Here is a 10,396-nt window from a genome sequence, read left to right on the forward strand (position 1 = left end):
TACTTTTGGGGAAGAAGGGTCTTGTCCCTGTTGGCTATGATTCTGGACTACAAGCTCAGGTGGAAACATGAATATTTGTTTAGAAGAACTCCACTCTGCTTGTATTGTACATTCTAAATGAAACTCAATTTATCAGTGTTTTAAGTATTCACGGGACCCCTCAAAAATGCAAGTCGTGTTTTAAGCCCTCTCCTCTCTTTCTGTGCATGTACACATGCCAAAGTTCACGTGTTAAAGCAGTCTGTGACACGAAGGTTTTACCTTCTAAATCGAGGTGGATGAAAGGCACACTGTTCTATGATCCCCATTTCACAGAGGTGGAAATGAGACTCAGGCAGATTTAGGGACTTGCCCAAGGCAAGACAGGAAACCTTTAGCATGACCAGGAATCAAACCCACATCTCTTCTGTTCTTTAGCTAAGCAACTAGTGTTCCTCTAGGTAGAGAGCAGAAATAAGATGGGAAGTGGTGCTTTGAAGACCTTTTTCTCCAGATAACGTCACTGTTATTGTTATAATTTAGCAATAGATGTTATCAATATAAAAGTAAAGCCGGCTGCAATTTGAGTTTATCCTTTGTAATGACTCACTTCTTCCATACTGCCCACAAGAACTGAACTAATAACCAGTTATTCCCCCTGGATCTCTCAGTATGAATTGTCTCTGTGTAAGCCACCTCCACAGAGTCATATGGTAATATCAAACCCCCCATTAGACCTCTTGGTGACCTCCTGATAGAAAGGAGGCTGCAGACACACATCTAACATCATTATGGTGCTCCTTGATGGTCCATTGCTCTAAGGGCAGCCTGCATTCAGAACTTGTACACTCCTCATGTCTATCAAATATGTTGGATTCTTTAAGATTTGTCAGTTTTGGTGGGTTTGAGCTTGCACAGTTAATTTGACTATAATTGATCATAAAATCATAGACTATCTTGAGGTGGAAGGGACAAGGAACATTGAAGTCCAACTCCTGGCCCTGAACAAGACAGCTCCAAGAGTCCTACCTGAGAGAGCTGTCCAAATGCTTCTTGACCTCTGTCAGGGCCAGTGCTGTGACCATTTCCCTGTTCCTAATCACCCTCTGATGGTGAACCTTTTCCCAATATCCAGCCTAAACCTCCCTGAGAAAAATTCAGGCCATTCCCTCTGGTCCTATATCTGGTGACCAGTGAGACTTGCCAGTGCTCTACCCACTGGAGCAAGGTCTGAAAGGCAGACACTGGGGGTCCACAGAGAGTTTGGAACTATCAGAAAAGCCACTACAGGTGACAGAAAACACACTCCTGAACTCTTCTGAGTGTGCACCCATGAAGATTCAGAAAGCTCCACAGTTATTATTGAGATCATTTGGCCTCCCCAGTTCAGCCTACTTTTTTCCCTGACAAAACAGTGAATGACCACACTCAGAATGATGGAATCATTTATGCTGGAAAAGACCTCTCAGGCTGTCGAGTCCAACCATTAACCCAGCACTGCCAGGTGCAACACTAAACCATGTCCCCACATGCAAAATCTATGTGTCTTGAGATTTGGCAAGCAGATCTGTATCACGATAGGATCAAATCACTTCTTGAAACTAACAGGACTTCTGCCACTGAATCTAATAGGACTTTTGACATTGAATCCATTAATTCTGGATTTTGTTTTCTTGTTGTTTCGTTGTTGTTTTTGGTTTTTTTTAAGGATGTTCTATTCTAGGTTGGGATGTTTTTTTCCTTATTACCAGGTCTTTTACACAGAGTAAGCATTTAATCATTACCCCAAACTAGGCAGCTACTGCTCTGAATAAGGAACTCAGTGCTTTGCTGAAATGCTTCAAGAGATATCAGGTAACTAAACAATCTGTGTTGGGCTTTTCCCATTGAGTAATTTGGTGTTTAGAATACACTTCATTAACTAACATGCTTGGTTAACTAACACCTTTGCAAAATGTCACAAGTAATATTTATTTCAGGAATTTTATATGGTTTTCCCCTTTAGTCTCTCTCTATTTGCATATATATTTTTCCCCCCTCAGAATTTTTAAAGCTCATTAGTGGAAGTGCAACATTTTGCAGATTATCTCAGAGTCACTGAAGATTTGTTGTGGTTTTTTTTCCCAGAGACTGGTAAAATCACACTGGCTCCAGAGGTTCAACTTTCTGCCCCTGCTAAGGGAGGTCATCAGTAGCATGGAGTCAGCTTTGGATATCTCCCAATCAGAAACAAATAAAAGTTGGCCCACTGGGACTTCAGCTAGACTGTATCTGCCCTTCTAGTGAACAGTTAAGCTTTGTAGTGTGCCTGCTTGAGAAACAGCTGTTTGTCTAACCCCTGAACTGCTCAATACATTAATCTGAAGCATAATTTAACTCTGTCTGAGCTTCTGAACATGGCACCAATAACTGGTTAGCATAGATTACCCGCCTTAAAAAGAATAATTTCTGAGGTTCATTTAAAAGACAATTTTCCTTCTGCCTAAGACTAATCAGAAGTGACAATCTTTGCAGGATCATACCCAGCAGAGAGCAGAGTTCCTAGGATTCTAAGCAGGATGTTCCCCCTCAAACCTTCATGATACTGTTTGTGCCTGGTGTTTGTGAGTCAGCTGTAGAGGCAGACCCTGTTTTTTTGTTGGCCTTCTGTTTGGGGAATGTGGTTCAGCTGTGCATCACTGTGTTGTCCCTCTGCCAGCTAAGAACAAAGATCCAGTCAAAAGGATGGGAAAATGCATTACTATTCTGCATGAGGAGGAGCCAAGCCTTGATCAGATCTGGATATCTTCAAGCTTCAAAGAAGACTCCTGGATTCAGTGTGGGCTCATCTGTTTCTGAACCCAGATTTAAAGTCACGGAGTCACTGGGATCATTGATCTCTGTGAGAGTGTAGGTCTAAAAAGAGGGAAGAAATCGAGGGGAAAAAAAGGAGGAGAATGAATGTTTGTGAAAAGCAGTAAGTGTCACACTTTTGGCTTTTGAAATGCTGAGTGATGCAAGACCCAATATTCTCCTCTCACTAACAGACTCTCAATCCTTGCTTAATTTCATGAGCATATACATACTTCATTCCCCAGATTGCCCCAGAGAAAAACAGAAGAGTAGTTCACTCTTCTAAGATTTTGGCTTCTGAGAGCCATTGTTGTGTTCCTCAGAATCTAGGTCATTAAATATCTGTCCAGGCTTAGCCCTGGAATTTTCCAGTAACTTTCATTCTTTAGGGTTTTGCTCCTGCCCTATTAGGAGGGATCATTGAATTGTAGAATAGCAGAATGGTTTGAGTGTGAAAGCACCTGAAAGACCTTTCCACCCCCTGCCATGGGCATGGACACCTTCCAATTGACCAGGTTGCTCCAAGCCCTGTCCAGCCTGGCCTTGGACACTTCCAGGAATGGGGCAGCCACAGCTTCTCTGGGCCACCTGTGCCAGGGCCTCACCACCCTCACAGTCAAGAATTTTTTTCCTAATATCTAATTCAAACCTGCCCTCTTTCACTTTAAAACCATTCCCTCTTTTCCTATCACTACACATGCTTGCTGAATGTCTCTTTATCCATCTTTCTTGTGGGCTCCCTTCATGAAAGGAAGGCCAAAATTAGGCTGCCCCAAAGTCTTTTCTTCTCCAGCCTGAACAATCCCAATTCTCTCAGCTTTTAAATGGGTGGCTTCAGGTTGAGATAGATCCAGGTTGTTTATTGCCCCACTCCACATGGCATGTAAGGGTCTATTTTGCAAAAGTTGTTTCTTGTGGATACTGACAAATGAATCACAGGATGACAGGCAACCTCATAAGGTGTTCTATCTGAGCAAGTAAAAAAATTATGGAACTAATCCTTAAGTGGCATGGCCTCATAGGGTTCTGCAGTGGGTCTTGCTGACTTTCAAGAGACCATCACCTCCATGGACTATAACAAAAGCTGGTCCTACTGCAGACCACCTGTCCATCAGTCAAATTCCTTCTCTATGTGTTTTCCTAAAGCTCTGACTCCAGCCATCAAGGTGTTATGAGAGATAATTAAATTTTCCTTAAAAAATGAGTGCAAACAGAGCTGTCAAAATTTCGCAGTCAGAGAGAAATCTTGAAAACTTAGCCTACATCTGGGCATATGCATGAGCACTGCTGAAGCCTGCAAAGAGATTAAATCTCATGTTTTTTCTTGTATTATCATCAGTGTAGAAATAATTGCAGCTCAGGGAGAGCAAGAGTTAATAGGCAATGACAGAACTCTGGGATCTTGGCAAGTTGTGGATTGTGTGATGAACACAATCCCTGTTGCAAAGAGTTTAGAGTATAAAGAAGGTGGGATAAGATGGACACAGGCAAGCCAACAAGGAATATGATGATATTATCCTTTTTTACCAGATTACTGATTTACTGACAGAATAGGCCTGAATCTTAATGAGGGATTTAATCAGAGAAGGATGTAATTTTTCAGCTGGAACCCCTTCGGTGAAACTGTAGATTTGACAACATCTATTTTGCCTGTGAATTTCTGTCAGATGAGCTAATTTATTCATTAACCATAGCTTAAAATATCTTAGAAAAATAAAATATTTTACCATTTTATGATTAACTGTCATTAATTTTTAGCTAAGATTGTTTAAAAATGTATTTAAACAATTAGAAATCATATAAAAGCTTAGTGAAGCATTTGATCTTAATCAATATTAGGCTGTGATATATTTATTTTCAGTCACTCCTTTGCCCAAATATCCCAACATTTATGTTCTTGCTGAGCTTGATGATGATGATAAAAAGATTATGAAGAATTAACAAGAAAGCATAAAATTTCCCATTTTTACAGCAGTTTTTCTCTTGCCTGAGGGGAAGATGTTTGAGAAGGCAAACAGAGCAGGTGAACTGTGAACATACCAAGGGGCAAATGAAGAGGTCTTGGAGATAAAGGCAGAGAGGGCATTTAGCATGTTCATTGCAATAGGACAAGAGATCATGGTTTTTAACTACAAGAGGGAAGACTTAGACTATAGGTAAGGAAGAAAATTTAATTTTGATGGTGGTGAAACATTGGCACAAGTGGCCCAGAGAGCTGGTGAATGCCCCGTCCCAAGAAATATGCAAAGTCAGGTTGGACAGGGCTCTGAGCAACCTGATCCAGTTGAAGGTGTCCCCACTCATTGCAAGGGGATGCACTAGATGACCTTTAAAAGTTCTTTCAAACCAAAATAGTTCAATGATCCCCCTTTTACACAGGCTATTTTTTCCCTTCACTGGGCAGGTGTAGATCATAAGGAAGGCAGGACGTGACAGGAAATCACCTGTCCCAACTACAGTTACAGTAGCCCTATTACCCCTGGGTTCACTGTGGCTGTCTCTCATTACCTGTCCTAGTAGTCTTTGTTTTCTGGACAATGCTAAGGCAGGAGGTAAACACACTCATTTGCTGCTGCAAGGCATGGAGTGAAATGCACGACTAATTCCCTTGCCTGAAGTATTCCAGCCCCATTAGGGGGAGAATTGTGGCTCCCCTGTGCATCCTTTGGGAGCAGGCACAACCACAATCCCCCAACTCACAAAGCCAGCAACCCCCCCAGGGCTGATTTTGCCAGCTGTGATGGTTATTGGGTGGTGAGGAGCGGGTATAAATACCTGGAGAGAGAGGATGCTTTGCTATTAAATGTCTGAGGACGTGCTGTCACACTGCAGAGTGTCTCCAGCACCCAGCTGTGCATGGGGGAAGCGATGTTGGGCTGTCACCAGCACTCCTGCGGCTCCCACACCTATTGAGCTTGACAGAGCTGTTTAGCCAAAGTGCATCACACTCCCTGCTGCCCTCATTCTGCTTAATCTGCATTCTTGCAGCTCAGTAATCCTCATGGGGGACTTCCTATAAATAGTGCTTTGGCAATTAAACCCACTTTCCCTGCAAACTAAGCTTTAATTGCTATTGGCAGGTAGCTTGCATGAGTATCTCCTATGGAGGAACCAGAGGATGAAACACGTTTTAAATAATGAGAGTTTATCTTTGTGAAGAAAGGAAAGTTTATCTTAAATGCTAATGCTATTATCTAATCGAGCATCTAATGTTTTTCTATGCAGTTTGCCCCTCTGAGAGCACCACAGAGCAGAAATGTGAGCTGTAAAAATCCTGCTGTGCTCATGGAAATGTCTAAATTTCTCTCGCACATTTTCAGGGAAACCAGGTCAAAGATTACACCTCTGCAGTATTTTTTTGGCAACACGCATTCATTATTTTTAATGCATTTTACTCAGATTTCAATCAGAATTTTATTCAAAGAAAACAACAAATCCCAATAAAAGAATGGCCCCTCTGCCCCAGAAAACAGGTGAATACACATCCAGGTCAATCCACTGGCCAGCTCTGATATGCAGAGGAGATGGGGTCATCTGTTTCAGAAGCAGGTTTAGCTGCTCTGCCTCCTGTTTCACGAGCACTTCACATTCTTAAATGACACCTGGAAATCCGAACAGGCACAGTGGAGCCTATCATAAAGGGAAAGAGGGATTTGGACTATTTGGAAGTAAATCCTGAGATTATTTTTACATGAACCTGTAAGAATGATATTGGTATGCATGTAAGTGTGCATAAACCAGCTGCTGCTCCTGCCTCCTTGCATGCTGAGTGGGCTTTGCTTCAAATCAATGTTCTTATGGGCTTCTGGGGGAGCAGGAGCTACCCAGATATGCACAGAAAACTAAGGCTTTTCAAACCTAAATATGGCATCTGATTATGTGTGGTTTAAATAAAACCACAGATGAGGATACAGTCCTGTATCATACATTGTTCCTAATATGGGTCAATTTCTTTAAGGTGGTGAAGACTTTACATATGTACGGCTTGTTTTAACTGCGTATAAAGTCACATGAGACTCATGGAAATGATTGCGTGATAAATTTCTAAAAAAAATAGCATGTATAAGGGGAGATGTTGCAAATTTTTTTTTTTTTTTTAATTATTAGTCCAGGTCATCTGTAAAATTCATTTAAATGGAGTGCACGCGCACACACACACACACACACACACACACACATTTTGTGCTCACCTTTTATAAATATTCAGGTTTGACTTTTCCTACTGGGAATGTTTTCAGCAAGTGCATGGTGGCCATGTCTGTGGCTGAGGCTGAGCTGTGAATTTGTACTGAGGGAATGAATTTGTTTGTACTGAGTGTTTGAATGTCCTGGGCAAATGCATGTTCTGAGCTCAGTCCTGCTAGGCATCACACACACCCATTAAACACTGATAACTGAAACAGGGTGGCTTTAGATTAGATATTAAGAAGAATTTCTTTACTGTGATAGTGGTAAGACATTGTCGCATATTGCCCAGAGAAACTGTGAATGCCCCATACCTAGAAATGTCCAAGGCCAGGTTGGATGGGTCATGGAGCAACCTGGTCTAGTAGAAGATGCCCCTGCCCATGGCAGGGCAAGGAAATGAGTGACCTTTAAGGTTCCTCCCAGCCCAAACCATTCTGTAATTCCATGACACCAGGTTGATGGCACTGAACTTTGTCAACGTTCAGGTGGAGACTGCCTCAGTAAACTGCTGAAGGCCAAAAGCAACCAGCAGTTATATTTTAAGGAATGTTTTTGAATAAAAGATCCCAAAGAATTCAGCTCAAATTTGTAGATTTTTCAAGAAAACTGATGGCCAAGTTTATTTTAGACCCGATGTGCTACCTTACTTTGTGGCCTGGGACATCTGTGAAGCCACACTTTGCCCATTTAAATTTAAAACCAACCCTGGACTATAGTATCACTTGTATTTTTGATCCAGATATAGAGACTTTTGAAAATCCTACTAGGCCTCTTACTGTGTTTAAGCACACTTAAAATGAGTTAAGCTCTGTGTGCTGCTCGAAAGTCAATTGGCTTTATTCCATCTCAATTTTTAGAGAAAGTAATACATGAATTTTTTTTTTCACCTAATTTTATTTTAAGCACGCTGTGATTGCATTTCTTGCTTCTGTCTTACCCCAGGTACCAACACTGGCAATAATTTATACTGCTAATGTAACTGGTAGAAACTTTTTATTTGCTTGCTTTTCTAACAACTTTTTTATTCTGTTCACATTTGTAATCTTAACAAGGGAGAAAATGCTTATAGAGAAAACATAAAGGTATAGAAAGTCACAGAAATGTAGTCAAGAAGAATAATAGGCAGTAAATCAATATTTATAAACATAACAGCTAATAGAAAAACAGGCTCATACCCATTTGTTTTAAAAATAGGTTGCTGCAAAACCATGTAAATTAATATTTAATTTAATGATGTTTTTCTCTATATCAAGTATAGTTCTCTTTATAAAAGCCCATGAACAATGACAATAATGCACAATAAATATTAATAATTATCCATAATGGGTAATTAAAGTTTAATAATTAGTATGAAAGTCAAAATAACAAGAAAGAATCACTTGATCACATTCAAAACATTCAGTATTTGAAGGATGTTGTATAATCATTACAGCATAGGTTAATGATTGTCCATTTGAAGTCTGCACTCATTTATGTTCATGGTTATTGGAATGTAACAGTTGATAGAGCATTTCATGATAGAAAAAAAATTGAATATGTAAATATTATTTCAAATGTGAGTCCACTGTGATGGGGTTATCTCTGCAAATGTAGTTCACATTGGTGGCATTCTATAAAGAGGTTGCTTTTTGAAGTGCCTTTGCAAAAATGGGTTTATTTTAGGGGAGTTCAGGTCAATATTCTGCACAGAAATATAGAGATTTTGTGTATGTAAACACTGCTCAACTGAACCAAATGCATTTATTCTAAAATACCCTGCTACTCTGCAGCTGAGGGTCTGGATCACATTTTCTAATACTTTGCAGAGTTAGAGTTGTATAATCTTTTGGAATATATTTTGGGATTCTGGCATAGTCCAATACAAAGAAGGAAGATAATTTATCTAATTTGGCCCATCAGACTCATTTTTAAAGACAAGGAGAAGAAGATGACCAAAATAAATCTCCTACAGTCTGATATGCCGACGTTTCAAAATGCACCCAGTTCTTTTTGATTTTGGTTTTGTTTAGGGTTTTTTTTACGCCTTGTGAATTTTTTTTTGTTTAAACATGCTTCATATGGAGTAAACTTATTCTTAATAAAACATGTCAATTTTGCTGAATGCTATAGGTTTTTGGTATTAATTTATTTAAAGGATATATTTTTAATCCCCACTTTTGCTAAGAATAAAGTCCTCCATGTCTCCCAAGTTTTGAGCACTCTGGCCACTAAGCTACTTCCATCTTCTTGTATTCAGGATGAGATTTGTCGTCAGCCTGACAAGCCACCCAAAAATCTTGACAAGCCACATAAACCCCATATTATTTTTTTTTTTTTTGCTGTTGTTGTTGTTTTTAGTCTCTTTCCTTTTTAATTTTTTTTTTTGGTGGAGTTTCAGCAAACTCAGTTTCCTGATCCTGTTGTCTGCGCCTCTGCATGGAAAAGCAGGAAGCACTCTTCTTCTGCCCAAATTCACTAGCACATTGCAGTATTTTTTTAGTAGGATAGTACAAGAGGACTGATTATTGTCATGAACTTGTCACGTGTCAAGCCCCATCTCTAAGACCAGTTAAGTGAAGCAAGGAGTGCAGATGAACAAGAAAATTACTAAGCAAGGAAAGCTGTTTCTGAAGCAATATAATTATTTGCAGTAGCGACCGATCTCTGCCTTCTCATTGCTTCGTGCCCTCTGGGGCTATTGGTGGTCAAGCTGTTTTGCAGTGGGTTTATCTTTCCCATTTCTTAAATGAGGAAAATGAGAGCAACTTGCTGGATGAGGCAAAACAGTCCTGGGGAACTGCCAGGGTGTGAAACACTCATGGAAAATAAAATCCAAGGTGAGAGGAGAGGGAGAGTCTTTAAGAGAGTTGCAGTCTCCATTTCCAACTCTATGGAGGGAAATTCCAGAACCAGTGAAGGGAAACTCCAGCATGACTGCACGGCACACCTGCCTCTACCTGCTGACTTACGGGCAGCCCCAGCATTGTCCCACTGGTGTTCCAGCCAATCCTAAATAAAAATCCCCCACACCCACCACCCAGGGGTACAGAATCTGGAATCACAACATCGGTATGGTTGGAATCATCAGGTCTCTAGGATCATCAAGTCCAGCTGTCAACCCAGCACCACTACCATGCCCACCATTAAACCATGTCAAGTACCACATCCCCACATTTTTTGAACAATTCCAGGCTTGCTGATTCTACCACTTCCCTGGACAGCCTGCTCCAAGGCTTGACAACCCTTTTGCAAGACACGGCATGGCCTTGGTGACTGCGGCATAGATGTTCTCCTGTGATTGAGCAGGAAAACTTCCTCATCATTTTGGGAATGCATCATTTTCTATCTTGTTCAGAGATGCAGGAGAAGGCAAGTGGATCTGTGTCAGTTTTCCAGGCAGAGCAGGAAAGGAAAGCTT

The 10,396-nt window shown here is 40.6% G+C and overlaps 1 long non-coding RNA gene across 1 annotated transcript; it reads right to left on the reverse strand.

Annotated features, from left to right (window-relative positions):
• Window positions 1–6,186: 6,186 nt before the first annotated feature.
• LOC137474937 (uncharacterized) lies at window positions 6,187–7,389 on the reverse strand. The gene is made up of 2 exons (XR_010999561.1): window positions 7,311–7,389; window positions 6,187–6,441 (listed from the first exon to the last, which is right to left on the reverse strand). It is a non-coding gene; the product is annotated as an uncharacterized lncRNA (long non-coding RNA).
• Between the last annotated feature and the right edge of the window lie 3,007 nt (window positions 7,390–10,396).

This window comes from Anomalospiza imberbis, chromosome 5 (assembly GCF_031753505.1).
Source record: "Anomalospiza imberbis isolate Cuckoo-Finch-1a 21T00152 chromosome 5, ASM3175350v1, whole genome shotgun sequence".
Lineage (NCBI taxonomy): Eukaryota > Metazoa > Chordata > Aves > Passeriformes > Viduidae > Anomalospiza > Anomalospiza imberbis.